Source organism: Hemitrygon akajei, chromosome 6 (assembly GCF_048418815.1).
Source record: "Hemitrygon akajei chromosome 6, sHemAka1.3, whole genome shotgun sequence".
NCBI classification, from domain to species: Eukaryota; Metazoa; Chordata; class Chondrichthyes; order Myliobatiformes; family Dasyatidae; genus Hemitrygon; species Hemitrygon akajei.
Genome location: NC_133129.1, coordinates 64,685,804 through 64,706,011, shown reverse-complemented (window position 1 = coordinate 64,706,011; position 20,208 = coordinate 64,685,804). Strand labels below are relative to the sequence as shown.

Here is a 20,208-nt window from a genome sequence, read left to right as displayed (position 1 = left end):
GCAAATGCCAAAAAAAGGATGTGGTGTGCTTGTGGAAGTTGCAATAGAAAACTTGCACACAATGCTTGTTAGAGGGGTTAAAAAAAAGTAAAAGGTGTGATGACATAGATTTGTCAGCATCTGTGAATTGAAAAGACATTATGTCCAGAGCTAAAGAGTTATGAATATAAGAGTCACTAGTAAATTTAGGATAAATGTATTTGCTGCAGGGTGCTGAATATGTAACACTGAGACAAACGGTGGAAGTGTGTTTTAGGGTCAGCTGGATCATCCTGACAGAGAAAGATTAGAAGATACAGGAGCAGAATTAAGCCATTCAACCACTGAGCCTGCTCCAATGAAATACAGGAATTTGTTGACACTGCACAGAAGGGTGGGATAAGGCTCATATGGACATTCTGTACTCTTTTTGGGGTAGAAACAAAATGTCATGTTGTCAGTAAAGTGGTTTGAAGTACAGACATTTCTAAACACAACATCTGACTTCCACTTTAGATCTGGATGAGCTCCCAGATTTGATAATGTGATACAGACATAGAAAGCTTTAGTGTTGATATTCAATTGATGATTGAAGTCTTATCTTCAGAAACCTGAGTATAATCATTCAGGTTGACATTGCTAGTGCGGTACTGAAGGAGTGTGTATTGCCTTTATGATGAGATATTAAAATGAGGCTCTGTGACAATAACTCAAGGACAAGAGAGTTTTGGCCAATATATATTCCACAAACAACCTACTATAACTAGCTCCCAGCTGACTGTGAGAAACAGCTGTACTTTGAAATATAGGAACCCATACACCACACTGTGAAGGAATTTTAAAACTTGATAATTCATGGACAATGATGGTTAAATAGATCATGAATCATAAGCTAAAAAAAGAGTTAAGAATGCAAGCAATTGCATCATCAGGGAAACTTTGTAATAATTGCTTAAGGGAAACTGACTAATCAAAACCTTGAAGATATTTAACTTTAAAAAAACCCACAAAAGCAATGATATCAGTACCAATAGTGTGCTTTGATCAAGGATAGTTGACTGAACTTACATGAACATAACTAGACGAGCCTGGGCTTCAGGGATAATTGACTTCCAAGTTATATGTGGGCTAAGTCAAATATCTCTGAATAAGACTTGTTTACACAAATAATAATAATATCCACAGCTATGAAATCAGCTAAACCCTATATCAGAGTTACTTTCCAGAATTGATGAATGCAGTTTGAGACAATATATTCAGCTGAATAATATTAAACTTAGTTAAGCCTTTGAACAAGATAGATACATTAAACAATTTGTGAGAAATAATACTGTATAAAAATATGCATTCAGCTCCATTGTGATAGCTTTAATTAAAAGGAGCTAAAGTTCTACTCAACGAGTGCAACACAGTTTTTCAGTTACTCGAGGCAAATCTGACCTAATTGGATATCCTACATTATAATCGAAGTCACGTCTAGATAATACTAAGATTTCTGATGAATTCCAGATATTGTACTTTCTATCATTAAGTAACATTACAATTTCCTGCTGTTAATGGTACAAACCAATTTGTCAAAGTTCCAGAGAGCAGCCAGAAGTAAGATTGTAATTTTATGGGCAGGAGAAAGTGTATGATTGTCAGAATTCACCAGTTGTTAGTTACGTTGTTTCTTTAATAATTTTCTTTACATTTTTACATTGCCTCTTGTAAATTCTGTATCCATTTACAAACCCCATCTCAGTGCCCTAAACGTGTATTATTGCAGAGAAACAACTGAGAGCAGTAGCAGTCCAGGATATTTACTGACTCTGAGGAGAAAAATCTTGGACCCCTCAAAGCATCTATGAAGCCTATCTATCATACCTTGGGGGGATTTAAAGATACAGTGTTATTGTCAATGTAGTAGTCTGCTATGGCTGATCCATTATACGCACCATAAGCCCAAGTGCTGGACTCGGCCTTCACCCTATCACGCTCCAAAGTTCTCTTTGAATTCAGATTTCATTGAAATTGATTTAATTCATCTGAACTCCTTATGGAAGTCCTGAGATTTAAAGCATCAATGTGTTTAAGTCACTGCTAGATATAATTTCATGGGCAAGTGTTGCATATGCTTACCCCACAATACCCAGCATTGGTGAAGCTGCTACAATACTCGAAGAATGGTCAAAACCCTGGAAAACAGGTAAACTCCTGAAAGTACAGATTTCATTCCATGGTTGCAGACTTTCAGAAAGAACCTAAAACCATTCACAACACTTCCCTTGCAATGAATGTTGCAGAGATTACTCAACACTACCTCCCAAACCCACAACCTCTATCACTAAGGAAAGATCTACAGCTATCATAGTGAAAGATCTTTCAATCCATGTAGTGAACTCAGCTGAAAATTTGAAAGATCCTGCAAAACTTGACTAAGTGACCACGCAGTCTGCTGATAGTGATACTAATTGTGGTGATTTCCTGGCTGTACTCCTTGCATGATGCCAAATGACAAAGCAGGGGGAAAATATCCAGGGCATTGTTCTTCCTCAGAAGAGCAAAACAGGTCTCAGATTAATGTCTAAAAAGACAATTTTTCATGCACCTGGAACTCTGGGAACTGTTGATCAAACTTCATCCACTGTTAATAGTCAAACATCCAAAGAAGAGGTTTATTCATTCAAAAGCTAAACACTGTAGATGCTGAAAATCTAGAATAAATACAAATATTGGAATCATCAACATTGAATTTACATGAATTCAAAAACAACTCCACATTATTCACAGATCTCCTTCCATATTCATCCACTTACCTACAAACTAAGGGTAATTATAATGGTCAATTAATTTCCCAACACATGCATCTTGAAATGTGGGAGGAGAATGGTGGAATTTCATGTACAAACTCAATACAACACAGTATCCAAAGTCAGAACTGAACCTAGGCTTTGGTGTTGTGAGGCAGCAGGTCTGGTGAAAGACGCTGTCAGCTGAAAATTGGTTTCGAAATGCAGCAAAGCCTAAAGGTTACTAGATAACTGCCAGACAATGTGTTATCAAATAGCTGCCAGACTTTCAGACTACGTAATCAATGCATTTAATTCGAAACAGAGGGTTGTAGCTGGGACTGAATCACAGTTTCTATAGTATGAATCACAGCAACTCAGTGGGTAGCTTCCTTGAGTTTAAGTTAACAGAAACTTGAGCATGTAATCTACATTGATGTTGCAATGTGGTATTGAAGGAGAGCAGTACTGTCAGAGATAATAAATTTCAGGTAGGATCTTGACAGGATGAAAGCCTGGGCAGACGACTGGAATGTCACCTTTGAGCCTATTAAGTGCAAGGCGATGGTGATGTCTAGGAAGCGGAATCCATCTAACCCCGACCTGTAGTTTGGGAACTGCAAGCTAGATTTAAAGAAGGAGCTAGTAATCCTCGGTGTTAATATTGACAGTAAGTTGGTGTGGGATAAACACCTTTCCATTGTTTCAAACAAGGCTGGACAAAGGCTTGGAGCTCTGCGGAAAATAGCATCCAAACTAGACAAAGAGGGCAGAGCTATGGTTTACAAAGCCCAGGTATGAAGTCTCATGGAGTATGCCTGCTTATCCTGGATGAATGCCTCACAGAGCGTCCTCAGCCAGCTTGATTCCATTCAAAGAAAGGCTCTCAGGATTATAGGTGTAGATGAAGCCACAGCTCGTGAGAAGCTAGCCATCAGTATCTTACACCACAGACAACAGGTTGCTGCAGCTACCGTGCTATACAAAATGCACACCCGCCACAGCCCTGCAGACCTTCGCGCCATGCTACCTTCATCTTATGAGAGACGGCACAGCACACAATCAAGTTTATCTATGCCTGCTCATGCTGTTTCTATGCCTGATGCAAGAACCCACACACTGGATAGAAGCTTCCCTCACTGTGCTATCAGAATTTGGAACAGCCTTCCAGATGCTGTGGGTGGAAACATCTGCGACGATGGGGTCCAAGCCTTCAGGAGTCGAGTGCTCAAACACCTATCATCTCTGGGAGGGAAGTCACATGCTTCTTTATAAGCTATCATGAAGGGGACAAGGATGGCAATGCTTGGTTGTTGGTAGGTAGGGTTAATACCTGACTTTCAAGAGCACTTGTGAGATGTTCCAGCTGGACTTAGTCCTTAAACTGTTGGAGAACAGTGCAGAAAGATCAGGTGCTGTTTTCTCCCGGTAGGGATTAGTTTTTAGTGTACAAGTGTTCCTGCCACATTTTGTTACCCTGCAACCTTATCCTTCAACCTCTTTGAATTATGGAGGACAGTATGTGTATAAATGTCTCTCTCCAGCAGACTTCATCATGATCATCATGACCCCAGTATATCTACTATTTTCTAATGTTTCTTAATTGTACATACGATCTTTTTGTGTTCTATCGCTGAGCAGCAGTGAACCATCTGATTGGCCTATCAGTGTTCTCTTTGGGAACTAGGTGACTTGATCAGCATTTCAGATCTGGCTATTGTTCATGATTGCACTTGAAAAAAAATATCAGGAATGGGCAATAAAAGCAGGTAACACTGTATTCCATTGATATTCCTGGGAACCTTGGCAAGTTCCTGCTTAGTCATTGGATGCCATGTAAGAAGCAGAACCAGGAACTTGCCAGTGATATTCAAACCAAAAATATTGGCACTTGGATTGACATCAGAATTCTGAAATCTGCCGGTAATTATGGAAATACCAGCAAAGCTGACTGACTCTTGGGTCACTGCCCTTTGAGGGAACTTAATGTGTCAAAATTCCTAAATTATAACAATACACTTTAGAAGAACTTAGAACAGTACAGCTCAGTACAGACCCTTTGGCCCATGATGTTGTGCCGACCTTCTTACTCCAAGATTAACCTAACCCATTTTTCTAAAATATCCCTTCATTTTTTTTATCCATGTGTCTATCTAAGAGTTTCTTAAACGACCTTAATATACCTGTCTCTACCACCATCCACAGTAGTGCAATCCTACCCGACATTCCCCCCTAATCTTTCCTCCAATGACCTTAAAAGTAGGTCCTCTTATATTAGCTATTGCCGTCCTGGGAAATAGCTGCTGGCTCTTCACTCTATGTCCCTTATACACCTCTATCAAGTTGCATCTCAACCTCTTTTGCTCCTAAGAGAAAAGCCCTAACTTGCTCAACCTCTCCTCAGAAGACACGTTGTCTAATCCAGGCAGCATCCTGGTAAATCTCCACTGCTTCCTCTCTGAGGCTCCCACATCCTTCCAGTAATGAGGTGACCTTAATTGTGAAGTGCTTAGAATGCTGTTAAGTGCAACTCTTAAATGTATTTTATTATATCAAAATAGTTGAAATGACAATAGGTATTGCCCGCTTCTTCAAAGAACAGAGTTTCCCTCATTGCACCGTTGATGCTGCCTTCACCTGCATCTCCTCCATTTCCTGAATATCTGCACTCAATCTGTCTTAATAGTGATAGTTATTCTTGTCCTTACCTACCACCCTATCAACCTCCACATCAAACACATTGTCCTCCACAACTTCTGCCAACTTCAAAGGGATCCTACCACTAAACATATCTTTACCTTCCCCGCCCCCCACACCCTCCGTGATTCCCTTGTCCATTTGTCCCTCCCGGCACTTATCACTGCAAGCGGCCTAAGTGCTACACCGGTCCATACATCTCCCCCCTCACCTCCATTCAGGACCCCAGGCAGTCCTTCCAGGTGAGCAACACTTCACCTGCGAATCTGCTGGGGTCATCTATTGTGTTCCGTTGTCCTGATGCGGCCTCCCTCTATGTTGGTGAGACCCGTCGTAAATTGGAGAACTGCTGCACCAAGCACCTCGGATCTCCCCAGTGGCCAAGTATTTTAATTCCGATTTCCATTCCTGTTCTGACATGTTGGTTCTGCTACATGTTGGAGGAGGAGCTGCACCTTATATTCCCTATGGATACCCTTTCACCTTCCGGTAATAAAATGCTTCTCCTCCCCCCTCCCCTCTTCTACTTTTCCCCACTCTGGCCTTCTCATCTGCCCATCACTTCCCCCTGAATCCCCTCTTCCTTCCTTTTCTCCTATGGTCCACTCTCCTCTCTATCAGATTCCTGCTTCTCCAGCCCATTACTTTTCCCACCCGTCTTCACCCCTCACCTTCCAGCTAGCCTGCTTCCCCTCACCCCACCTTTTTATTCAGATGTCTTCTTCCCCCCTTTTTCTCAATCCTGATGAGGGGTCTCAGCCCAAAACGTTGACTGTTTATTCATTTCCATAGATGCCACCTGACCTGTTGAGTTCCTCCAGCACATTGTGTGTGTTGCTGCAACTTGTTTACAATGGTTATTTAGACTTGTCACATTTTTGGCCAACTACCCATTGAATTATTATACAGAGATTACAATGCTTGATCACTTTGCTGTGGTATTAATATGTGTAAAAAATAATTTAAAGATGCTATATGTACCGGTATTCAAGTTATTGAACATAGCAATCTTTCCCAAGTCATTTCTGCAATGTTACAAAACAAAACGTAACAATGAGCTACATATGTAAGTATTAGGGTAGGTGACTACAAGCTTGTTCAATAAAGTAGGGTTTTACCGAATCTTAGAGAAATTTAGGAAGGGAGTTCCAGACATTAGGGCCTTTGTAAATAAAGACATGGCTGCCAATGGATTAATGATTAAATTCAAGAAGATTAAAAGATTAGAACTGGATAAACAAAGGAACCTTGAAAGTTTATAGCTGTGGAAGTCATCATGAAGATAGAGAGGGTGAACAACAATGAAGGAATTCAAAAACACATATTAAGTTTTAATATTGAGAACTTGCGGATTTTAGCACCAGTGTAAGAAAGGTAGAATGAGGACTTGCAACTCAAATTTATAAGACCACTCAATAGATTACCTGAACACAACAATAAAGGCAGTACAATAATGCATGAGAGTCATTCAGTTCGTCAAACTTACACTTTTATTTTCAAGGAAAGCACTCTACTTAGCTGGACAATAGCATTTCCTCTTAGCCTTGTATTTCTTTCTAGTTTGTATCCAACTCGCCCAAATGAAGGTTCCATATGATTTTGAATCCACAACGCTGAGCATTTGCTACAACAGGTCTCAGACAATATCATCAGCAATTTACTATAGTGCAGGTGTATAAGTAAGGATAAATTAAATGTCAAGTTAGTAATTGGAAATTATTTTGTGCTGTGAAAAGGTAAAGAAAATTACAACATTCTCTGAACAGTGCATGTTGAAATGGAAACTTGCTAAACACACAAGAGACAAAGAACTTGTAGAATATGAAGAGGATGGGAGGAAATTCCTGAGAAGTCAGGGACCAGTTAAAAAAAACCCTGGCATTTTACAAAGTGTTTTTGAAGTATAGTCATTGTTTTGTATGAAATACAGCAACCAGTTTTCACATAGTAATCTCCTAAAGATTATGATAATCTGTGCTGGTAGTGTTTACAGAAGGATGAACACTGAACTCACCTGGTGTGCTTTAACATAATGATGTGGAATCTTTTCCATCTATCTGAAAAGACAGTTCTGATCCTGAGTAGCTAACATGGCTGCCCTCTACTGGTGCTCAAACTGTTGAGTTTTCATTTCCATGTAGGATAATTGATGTTATTTTATGAGTGAAACTTCTACAGTGAATCCCTTTAACGCAAATGAATTAAGTAGGTTCTTAGAAAGTGGATCCTAGCTCAGTGCTGCTTGAGGTATGTGGCTGAGGGTTCATGTCCCACTCGTGCTGAAGGATTGCTACACTGTCCGAAATGCCACCTTTCAACCCAAACGCCAAACCAAGGCTCCGCTGTCTCAGAAAGTATGTCAGTGTTACCAAGGACAGCTGAGTCTCTCTGATGTCATGGGCAACTGTTTATCATAGTCAACACTACAAAATAACTGAGCATCTGGCCATGGTCTTGCTGTGTGTGGGTCATAGTTGTGTGCAAATTGGCTACTGTGCTTCCTACACTATGACAGTGACTACACTTCTGAGGTACATCATTGGATTACATGTTAAAAGTGGTACAGAAATGCAAGCCTTCCTTTGGTACACTGATTGAACTGGTGTTTCCCTCTTCCCTCATACTGGCAGTATAACACACCTACAGCCATCCAATTTAGAGTAGCTGACTCTGAACAAACTGTGACTGAATTGCAATACTCCAGCTATTTTCCCTACAGCATTAACTTTCTTAGTAGGAGAACTGGAAAAATAGAGTGAGATATACCAGGTAGTTGAATGGTGTCACAGCAACAATCTAGCACTCAATGTCAGTAAGACCAAAGAGCTGATTGTGGACTTCAGAAAGGATAAGATGAAGGAACACACACCAATCCTCAAAGAGGGACCTGAAGTGGAGAAGTGAGCAATTTCAAGTTCCTGGGTGTTAATACCTCTGAGGACCTAACCTGGTTCCAACATATCTATGCAGCTATAGAGAAGACAAGACAGCAGCTATAGTTCATTAAGAGTTTGATGAGATTTGGTATGTCACCTAAAACACTTGAAAATTTCTACAGATGTACTGTGGAGAGCACTGACTGGTTGCGTCACTGTCTGGTGTATGTGTGTGTGTGGGTGGTGGGTACTGCACAGGATCATAGTAAGCTGCAGAGAGTTGTAAAGTTAGTCAGTTACATAATGGAAATTAGCCTCTGTAACATCCAAGACTAGTATTCAAGGAGCAGTGCCTCAAAAAGACATTGTCCATCAATTAAGGACCCCCACCACCCAGGAGATGCCCTCTTTCCATTGTTACCATCTGGAAGGAGGTATAAGGCAGACAGCACTCACTCAGCAATTCAGAAACAGCTTCTTCCCCTCTGCCATCAGATTTCTGAATGGACATTGAACTCATGAACACAACCTCAATACTTCTTTATTTCTGTTTTTGCACTACTTATTTAAACTACTGAATATACATATATATACTTATGGTAATTGTTTTTTCTATGTTATCACGTATTGCATTGTACTGCTGCTGCAAAGTTAACAAATTTCACGATATATGCTGGTGATATTAAACCCGATCTGATATTGTTTACATACTAATTAAATTGATTTCTTGATATGAATTCTTTTATTTTCATTTATAGAAACTGAAAAAATCTCCAAGATATCAGGATAAAGAAAAATTCTGGAGTCTTCCCCCTTCCTTTCTAGTCCTGAAGAAGGGTCTCAGCCAGAAACATTGACTGTTTATTCATTTCCATAGATACTGACTGACCTGCTGAGTTCCTCCGGCATTTTGTGCGTGTTACTTTAGATTTCCAGCATCTGTTGACTTTCATGCATATTCAGTAGTTTAAGTAAGCAGTGCAAAAACAGAAATTTAAAAAAATCTTTATTTTTGACTTTAAAAGAACTACATGGCACCAATGTCTGACGTCAAAATTGAAGAAAACCAAGATGAGGAAGAAACTGAGCCAGAAACTGTGGAACTAAAACAAGAAATTAAACAAGAGGTTTAATCCAAGAGTATCCAATCTTAGATTTACATGCTGGAATACAAAGCTGAGGTTCTGCCTTGTTATGCATTATACCACAGGATGGGCTTCCATAGAAGGTAATGGAGTTCTCATTGTCTGTTAATGTACAATCAGCATTTTAACACACCTTCTTGCGCAAACATTGCTAGTGGAGTTGAAGTCATGCACAAAATTCAGAACAATTAAACAAAGACTACATATAACAAATAAGGAACATGATACACGGTGCTGGTACAGGTCATCCCTAGGTAATGAAGAGGTCATTTTTATAGACACTCATGCTGATTTTGTCCATTAGTCAGAAAATACTCAATACTCTTGATGTGGTAACCATACTTCTATGGGACTGTAGTGGTAGCATCAAATGCATAGAACATAGAAGAGTACAGCACAGGAACAGGCCCTTCAGCCCACAATGTTGGGCCGAACTAGCTAAAAAGCAAATCAAAAACATCAAACACTAATCCCTCCTCCTTACACTATGTCCATAAAACATAGAAAGCACATAAGACTGTTTAGAATGAACAATTACTAAAAGTGGAAAGAGGGGAAACTCATTCTGCTGTTAATAGGAATGAAAATACAGTATGTACATATATAAAAATATTGAATTTAATAATAATTCAATAATAATTTGTTCACATTTGGGGTATCCGTAAAGTATAGGCAATGGCTATGAATGATACTACCTTTTTAAAATCTGGTTTAATATTTGTTATCAAATACAACAACTTACATTTATATTGCATCTTTAATGTTGTAAAGCATTCCCAGGTACTTTGGGGGAATGCAATCATTCAAAATTTAACACTGAACAACATAAGGGGGTACCAGCAATAATGACCGGGCCAAAAAGGGAGGCTTTAAAAAATCCTGAAAGGGAGGAAAGAGTTAAAGGTTTAGAGAAGGAATTGCACTATTAAGGTGCAGGCAGATGAAGGCTCAGCTGCCAATGATGGAGCAGTGAAGTCTGTGGATGTGAAAGATTGAGGAGGGGATATATCTACTGTATCTGAAAATCAATGTTTTTCCTCATAATGTAGCCCTGATATACGTAGGCATTTTACCATATAAAAACAACACAATTAGTGGACATTGCCATTGTAGACATGCTGAGTTGGTTGCAAGACAGCACTGGAAGATGGCTTTGAAGAGATTACGCGATCTTGCTCTATTTCTAATAGCACATGGTATGGGAATCAAGAAAAAAACAGAACAAAAATTCTCTCTGCTCTAAAGTTGAAGCAACCATAATCACAGTTTCAGTGCAGGCAATAGAAATCCGACCTTTGAACCCCATTGTTCCACTGGCAGCACAGGAATCGCAGTAAAGTGTACATATAATCAAAATATACAGTGGTCTCAAGGGTACAACTCATAAAAATTGTGAAATTATAAAGCATCTGTTGCCATCCAAAGTAAACAATATTTTAACTACCCTGGTATGTTCAGATCACTGAATCTGCAATAGCATATTTTAAAAAAATCACTCCACTGCATAATATTGAACCTTTCCTTTTGCTATTTGCCTGCTCCTTATCAGCTTGTAGCAAAGGAAGGCTGGCAGGTAAAAAAAGACATAAAGTACAGCAAAGAAGAATTCACATGGGTATAATCACTTCCCAGTTATTGGAATTAAATTACATTACATGGCGACAAGGAAAGCAACAAATACCTCATTTAAATTTTGCTTCGAATAATGCTGATCTTGATGGGTGTGCCCAACAGCAACTTTAGATCATTTGAGTTGTAGTTAGACCACTTGATTTATACATGAGTTCAGCATTCAATATAGACTCAGATTACATGTTTCAAAGTGCTCAAATTATTTTTTAGTTAATGAATGCAAGGTAAAAGGTCCACAAGGTAAGCTGCACTGAAACAGATCTGTTTTACACCTTCACAGCCAATGAATGCTTGAACCAGGAATTTAATTTTTTGTTAATTGACATAAATATTTTTTGCTTGCAAACTACATTTGGAAAATAAAATTGAGAAATGGAATCAATTACTTTTTATTTTTGCAGCAGTATTGTATTTGGAAATTGAACACACCCATCTACCCAGAAACTTTCTCTCACACACACACGCACACAAGTACACGTTGCTCACAATCACAAAAAAGAAACTTACTGTTCACTGAACACAAGGAGCAGCTCTCACCGGGATCCTGCTTTAACTTCACTATAGTTGTTCTGTTGTGGAGCCCCTCAAATAAGCAGAAATAGTCAACTTCCTGTTTAGCATCGAAACTGAAATGACATACAGGTGACTCAGTGCAACTTCCTCTCTGTATAACTAGTGGGTGTTGCATTAGATAATGCAGCCAACAGGTAAATAGGAGTCAGTCTGTAGCAACAGCATACGTTCTCATTTGCTCTGCAGTCTAGTCCTTTATGCTAAGCCATTACCGATACTGTAGGTGAAATAGTGGCCCTCCCGATTGGCATTCGATGTATTCCTTTTGATTTACTGCTTCTTTCTGACAGACTTTAATCTCATTAGCTTAGTACCGGGAAATCAGGCTGAAAAGAAAAGATATAAAAATTAACTTTGTTTTTCTGCTGTAACATGCAGAAAGTTCAAAGTTCACATTAAATTTATTATCAAAGTACATATACCGTATGTCACCATATACAATCCTGAGATTCATTTTCTTGCAGGCATAATCAGTAAATCCGAAAAACATAATTCAATCAACAGGCAGGGCAAACAGGACAAACGACCAATGTGCAAAAGACAATAAACTGTGCAAATACGGTAGAAAAGAAAAAAAAAACAATAAATATTGAGAACATAAGATGAAAAGTTCTTGAAGTGAGTCTATAGGTTGTGGAAACAGTTCAGTGATGGGGGCGAGTTAAGTTATCCCCACTGGTTCAAGAGCCTGATGGTTGAGGGGTAATAACTGTTACTGAACATGGTGTTGTGGGCCCTGAAGTTTCTCTACCTTCTTCCTGATGGCAACAGCGAGAAGAGAGCATGACCTGGTAGTGGAGGACCCTGATGATGGATGCTGCTTTCCTGGGACAGTGCTCAATGATATGGAGGGCTTTACCTGTGATGGACTGAGCTATATACATTTTGTGAGATGTTCTGCTCAAGGACATTGGTGCTTCCATATCAGGCTATGATGCAACCAGTCAATATACTCTCCATCACACATCTATAGAAGATTGTCTAGGTTTTAGATGGTACTGTGGCGACCCAATTACTAGCACACTTGAACCGGCTGACAATTAGCCAGAGCGCAGGCACAAAGGAAGATAGCCTCAAGGGGTTTCAGTACGTGCCTCTCGAGGTATCGGGTGGGGGAGACAGGCTTTAAAGCAAGACTGTGAATTTGAAATAAACTTATTCTTTGGCTGCAGTTTATCGACTCCGTGTCGTTATTTCAGCGCTGCGTGTAGCACACCGCTACAATTGGTGACCCCGACGGTCCAAACGTTTTTGGACCAGAGATGGCAGACGCTGCATTTGTTAATGCGGTTTCCTCGAAGCTGCCAAGCTTCTGGACGCTACAACCTCACCTATGGTTTCAGCAAGAGGAAGCCCAATTCCATGTTCGGTAAATAACCTCAGAGGACACCCGTTACTTCTATGTGGTGAGCTCCCTCGACCAGGACACAGTGGCCCAGGTTGCGGAGTTCGTACAGTCTCCCCCGGCGGACGGCAAGTACACGGCATTCAAAGCCCTGCTCATAGAGACTTTCGGGCTCTCATGGCACGCCTGCGAGGAGCTAACTGGGCGGACGAGCTTCCCTGGGTCCTACTCGGCATCCGCACGGCGCCCAAAGATGATCTGCACGCTTCGTCGGCTGAGTTGGTGTACGGCGCACCCCTGGTCATTCCCGGGGAGTTCATACCAGCCCCAAGGGGGCGAGAGGAAGAACCCGCAGCAGTCCTGGGCAGACTACACGAGAGGCTCGGTGCTCTGGCCCCCATACCCACTTCGCAGCATGGGCAGCACCCGACCTGCGTACCCAAAGACCTGCAGAACTGTAAGTTTGTGTTTGTACCGCTGCAGCGGCCCTACGAGGGGCCGTTTACGGTGCTCAGGAACAACAGGTCCACGTTCGTGCTGGACGTTGGGGGGAGAGAGGAGGTTTTCACGGTGGACCGACTCAAACCGGCCCATGTGGACTTGGCGCAACCGGTCAAGTTTCCGGCACCGCGGCACAGAGGCCGACCTCCCAAACAGGGTCCGGCCCAGACTGTGGACATTGGGGGGTGTACCGCCGGTTCTGGGGGGGAGAGTTATGTGGCGACCCAATTACTAGCACACTCGAACCGGCTGACAACTAGCCAGAGCGCAGGCACAAAGGAAGATAGCCTCAAGGGGTTTCAGTACGTGCCTCTCGAGGTATCGGGTGGGGGAGACAGGCTTTAAAGCAAGACTGTGAATTTGAAATAAACTTATTCTTTGGCTGCAGTTTATTGACTCCGTGTCATTATTTCAGCGCTGCATGTAGCACACCGCTACAGTACATTGAATCCACATAAACTTCTAAAGAAGTTTGCCATGTGTTGCCATGCTTTCTTCGTAAATACACCTACATGCTGGACCCAGGATATATCATCCAATATAGTACAATGAAGAATTTAACATTGCTGACCGTCTTCACCTCTACTTCCCTGATGAGGGCCAGCTCATGCTCCTCCTGAAGTCAATAATCAGTTCTTTGGGTTTGTTGATATTGAGTGAGGTTGTTGTGGCACCATTCCACCAGATTTTCAATCTCCCTCCTATATGCTGATTCATCACTACTTTTGATTTAGCCAATGACAGTGGTGTCATCAGCAAACTTAAATATGGTACTGGAGCTGTGCTTAGCCTCATAATCAGAAGTATAAAGTAAGTAGAGCACAGCCTTGTGGATTTGTGCTGATGAAGAATGTTGAGATGTTGCCAATCTGAACTGACTGGAGTCTGTAAGTGAGGAAATTGAGGATCAAATTGCACAATGAGGTATTGAGGTCAAGGTCTTGAAGCTTATTAGTTTTGAAGGGATGATAGGATTGAATGTCGAGCTGTAATTAATAAAGAGCAACCTGGTGCATACAACTTTGCTGTGTTCCAGTGTTGAGTAAGGAGCCAATGAAATGGTATCTGCTGTTATCCTGTTGTGCCAGTAGGCAAATTAGAGCAGATCCAAGTCACTTCTCAGGCAGGAGTTGATATGTTTTATCACCAACCTCTCAAACCTGTTCACTCCAGCAGGTGGACGATAGTCATTGAGACAGGTTACCACATTCTTCTTAGGCAATGGTATAATTAAAGCCTGCTTGAAGCAGGTGGGTATCTCAGACTGCCAAAGTGAGAGAAGATAATGGTACACCAGTAAATTAATCAAGGTTATTTTCCCTGGTGCATTAAAATCTAAAAGTAAGATCATCATTGATGGAAAATATCACTGTGCTAATTGTGCCCATCATTATTAGTTGATAAAAATATTACTTACTGACATCACTGACATTGCCAAAGAGTTGGAGGTTGGGTAGAATAAGGCACAAAACAAACAATTAATTGCACAACAAAGACAATTCACTTGGAAAACTGAAAATCCCAAGACTTTAGTTCAATTTGTGCTGTCTCTCAATTGAAAATATACTAACCATGGAGTGAAATGCTGTATTGATTATCTACAGAGACCCAAGAGAAATGATGGAATTCAGAACAAAAATGAACTGCTGTAGGAACTCCACAGGTCAGGCAACATCTGTAGAGAGAAATAGTCAACATTTTGGGTCAAGAACCTTCACTTGGACCCTCTATTCTTTTCAGTGGAAATGAAGGGTCTCAACCTCAAACATCTACTGTCTATTTTCCTCTTCTGATGCTGCCTGATCTGCTGAGTTCCTCCAGTGGCTCATTTAATGACCATTTCTAGGTTGTTTTGCAGCACTGCAGAATACCCATTAAGTTTGTGTATCTGATGTACACCCTCTGAAATCCTTCCTGAAAGGCATTGTAAACCAAGCTGTCTGGGAGAATCCATTATTGGTAACTCCTAGGACAACAAAGTCTTCCAAATGCTGTAATGAACTGGGACTGCACCAACACCCACAATTAACTTCTATCTTTTGAGCTACTCCCACCCCCTCCCAACTCTGCATTACCAAACTCCCCCCCCCCCACCATCTCTGATGCCCCAAGTTCCTCAATTCCATTCATGATTTCACAGCAACCCCACAATTAACACAGGGCCCAATGCACTTCCAAAGACCTATTTTCTCCCCTATACTTCCAATCACACAGTCTCATCTCCTCCAATTTGTTGTTGTTCAGTCATTGAGTTGAGTCTGACTCTTCATGACTTCATGCACCATAGGATTTTCATGGCAAGATACGGAAGTAGATTGTCAGGCCTTTCTTCTGCGCAGATACTGCTGCTGCCCAGGTTGGGACCTGGCAGGGTTTGAACTCAGGACCATCTGCCTTGAACTCCAGTGCTAACGCCACTACAGCACCAGCTTGTCCTTCTCCTCCAATAACCTAGCCAAAACCACTGATGTACAAAAGGTGCAACTCCCTTACTGTCTTGAATGTTGGGTGTTGCAGAAATCTGAAGCATCACAACTAAAACAATTATTCATGTACACCAACTTCTTCTCACCCTCTTTTTCTCTGTAATTTACTCGGGTTCTTTGATCACCATCAATCTCCCTTCCTGAATAAATTTGCCCTCCTCTAATTTTGCTGTCTTGTGCATCTATGAATTTAAAAATTCCTCCGTTGGCTGCCAAGCTCAGTAACTGACTTCCCAAAACTCTTCACCTGTTTCTTCCTTTAAAGTATTCCCTCTTCTTAGACCTAACATTTATTTATCTGCCCTATTGGGTCTTTATATGACTCGGCTTTTTAAAATAACCCTCAACACAAAAAATTCTTAAATATTTTACTAAATTGAAAGCACTATTAAATAGAAGCCTTTTGTAAATAATAAATGAAGTGATTGAACACATCTAGAATGCCAGCCGTGAGTCCAATCTCATCTGCTGATTTCTGCATCTGAACGCAGATCAACATGGAAAAGCAGCACCAAGGCATTGCTGTACTTACCCTTGGAATGATAGGGTCAATGTATGAGGAGTATTTGATGACTCTGGGCCTGTACTTAGTGGAGCTTAGAAGAATGTGGGGGATCTCATTAAAATCTATCCAATTTAGACAGGCCTGGATAAATTAAACGTGGAGAGAATGTTTTCTGCAGAGGGCTAGACTAGGACTAGAGGGCACAACTTCAGAAGGACATCCCTGTAAAACAGAAGTGAGGAAGGATTTCTTTAGCCAGAGGGTGGTGAATCTGTGGAATTCATTGCCATAGATGGCTATAGAGACTAAGTCATTGGGTATATTTAAAGTGGACGTAGATACATTTTTAATTAGTAAGGGCAGGAGAGGACAGGAGAATCTGGTTGAGAAAGATGGCAAATCAGCCATGATGAAATGGCGGAGCAGACCCGATGGGCCAAATGGTCTAATTCTGCTCCTATGTCTTATGATTTTATTACAATAATGAGCAAATTTCAAAAGTACTATGAAGACATAAGAGACTGTGGGTGCTGGGCACTGGAACAAACAAACTGCCAGAGGGATTCAGTGGGTCAGACAGTATGTTTTAGTTTTATAAAGTTTTTGAATTTTTTTAAAAATCTTGAATGTTAAGGCAAAGGGATAGTTGATGTTTTAAGTTACAACCCTGCATCAGGACTGGAGAAAAAATTATTTAAAATGGGCATACTTTGAAGAGATTTCACAGTGGAACAATAAAAAGGACATGCAAGGGTCTGCTGCAAAAATACAAGCAAACTGCTGGAGGAACTTGGTGGGTCAGGCAGTGCCCATGGAGGCAATGAGATGATTGACCAAGTGGTGATGCAGGTCTCAACCTAAAATGTTAATTATCCCTTTGTCTCCACAGATGCCAGGTTTCTCCAGCAGTTTGGTTTTTGCTTCAAGAGTATTATTCTGGCAACAAAGCACTTTGAGATGCTTCAGGGTACTAAGAGGTGCTCCATTTACCGTAGTTCTTATTTATTGTCTGAACAATCTTCTGCTCTCTGAGTCTTTTGACAGATACATTTTCACAGCTGGGAGATAATGGTTAATGATGATAGGAGAGGGGAAGTTGCAGCTTTCCTTATATTGTCTGCAAGGGCATTCTGGAACATTTTGTTGACCTACTTAATGGGCATCTTTAAACTTCCTCCTGGTTGCTGATGTGCTCTGGTCAGAAATACTTTGCTGCACTGAAAACAAGGTGCAATGGCAAATTGTTGCTTCCAATTTATACAGGATATTTACTTTTCTAATACAATTGAACCTAATAGTGATTATTGCATTTCCTGTATTTTATATATTCAGTAATCAAATATTCAAAAATAAATAATACTAATTTTGCTGGCCTTTTCTGCCTGCTCCTGCTTCTATTATTTTCTCAACACTTCTTTCTAACCACTCACAAGAGTCAAAAATGGCCCTGCAGCTCAGTTCTAAAGTTGACTCACTAGAGTCATTATTCAGACTCACCATGGATAGTCCAAATGCCTGATTCTTGATCATCTGAGGACGTGAAGAAGAAACTTGGTTATCCAAAGACAGTATTTATTCACTTAAGCCTGTTGAATTTCATTCAGCTTTAAGTGGTGAAGGAGATACACAGTTCTGTCTATCTTCAAGCCTTTTAGATCCGCCTTTCTGTAAATTCACTGCATTTGGAGAACTAATGGGATTTCACCTACAATAGTGGACTGAGCAAGATTTGTTTGGAAATGCAAGGTGGGTTTATTATTTACCAAAATGTGACAATATAGAATTAAACTCTTTGCAGTGAAGTACAATTAAAGAGTCCTATTCTAAATTCCTATTCCAACCTTGCACATCATGGAGGAATTGAAGCAATCCACTTAGCCCAGGTGGTTGTCAATTGGCTGTTAAATCTCAATATACAACATCAAAATGCTGCTTTTCTGTCATAGTTAACTGTAACTATATGAAATAAAAATATAAAAAGCAACCGCAAGAGTACATACTGAGAAAATTGGTAATTGAGGTTGGTTTTCAGTCTGTATATCTACTCCAGTTGACAGAAGTGGTAAGCAAATACAATGGATTCTGGTTAATTTGGCCACATTTGTACTAGTACACTTTGGCCCAAATTGTTGAAGTTTCATGGAAAGTTATAAAGATGTAAAAAAGACAAACTTCCATTTAACTGAGTAACAAATTAGGTACTTAAATGAAATACAGAACATATTAGAACACTATCAATACTAGGCTACAGTACTATAACATTGTGTATTAATACCTAATAGTTCCTGATAGAGAAATTCATTCAGTGTACCTGTATGCTGCCGCGTTCTTTTGTTTTGACTGTAAACGATAAGGATAGGCGCAGACACCTAGTGTAGATAATGGACTTCCTTTATACAATGCTATCGACAACTGCACCCTCCAAATCTTCATTTCCACTGTAACATTCAAGATGTTTGTTGATACCTTCAAATACTCAGTAGTTCCTAACTTGTTGAAGTAGTGAAATCATTTCATTTTCATTCCCGGCCATTTCCAAGCCTGAATGCTTGAAACCACAGTGAGTTCTGAATTGTCTTGCTGCTTATTTCTTGCTAACTAGCAGTGACAGAAATCACTGCTTTTTGAATACAAGCTCACAGAGCTGACCCTATTTAAAAACTGTTCACTCTAAGCACTGTGTAGTGTCTAACGGCCATGTAAGTGCAGATGTCTGACTCTAGTTAGAGACTGTTCGGCTCTTAACTGTTCGACTGTTCGACTGAGCCAATTAAGCAGTATAGTGTCCCAAAGAAACAATGGAAATCCTGGCTATTTTCTCAATTAGTTTCTGTTCTTTAAGAGTTGTTCTAGATAAGCGGCTTCCCCAATTAAACAATGGTGCAATTAATCAGAATCCACTGTATACTCGACATTTCGGGCTGAGGCCCTTCAGCAGGACTGGAGAAATAAAGATGTGTAGGACCAAAGGGTCTTGGCCCGAAACATCAACTGTGTCAACACATATACGCTTCCTCACCCAGTTACCTCTTGTATCACTATCATCTTTTGTTGTTAAATGATGATACAAGTTATTTTTGATGAGTGAAAAGTAACTGAAACATTAACCTACAATTCAAACAATGAGCAACCTTGGAACTGTCTTCCACCTTACCAACCAGGTCAAAGAGGGCAAATTCAGCAATTACGGAAACAAGAATAATCTTCTTTCCTGACATATACCAGTGATTGGCAAATATGATCTAGTTAATAGCACTTCAAAACAAATGCAAAAAAAGTTACATAATTCTTGCTTTCTCAGTTTCACTCAATTCTCTTTCCCGAACTAAAATTGAGCAATGAATAGGGCTACAGGACTGCAGCTTTGAATATCTATTCTGCTTCTCAGCAGGAACCCAGAAAGGAATGTTTACCCATTTGTTAATGGATAATATAATAATTTTTCCACTAAGAAAATATAGATTTTTTTAAAGATCGAGGATAGCAAGGTTAAACATAGTTTGGTATTAATGCTCGAATTCCATGCTGCAGCAAAAAAAATATAGAAAATTGTCATAATTAGCAGAAAGCAGATGAGCCAACAATCCGGTATTATTTTCCAATACATTACATAAGCTAAATTTAGAAAACAAATCAGCTATTTATCATGTAAAGTATGCATGAAATTTTAAAAAAACCCAGACTAAGAAAACAAAATA

General features: G+C 40.2%; 1 protein-coding gene across 2 annotated transcripts in view; it reads right to left on the bottom strand.

Annotated features, from left to right (window-relative positions):
• Nucleotides 1–20,115, bottom strand: part of tjp2a (tight junction protein 2a (zona occludens 2)) — a 142,017-nt gene extending 121,902 nt beyond the window's left edge. For both annotated transcript variants that reach the window (XM_073048502.1, XM_073048501.1), the window contains exons 1-2: nt 18,008–20,115; nt 11,608–11,999 (exon numbers count right to left, since the gene is read on the bottom strand). The gene's annotated coding sequence lies outside the window, so the exon portion shown is untranslated. The remainder of the gene's footprint in view (nt 1–11,607; nt 12,000–18,007) is intronic.
• Nucleotides 20,116–20,208: the final 93 nt, after the last annotated feature.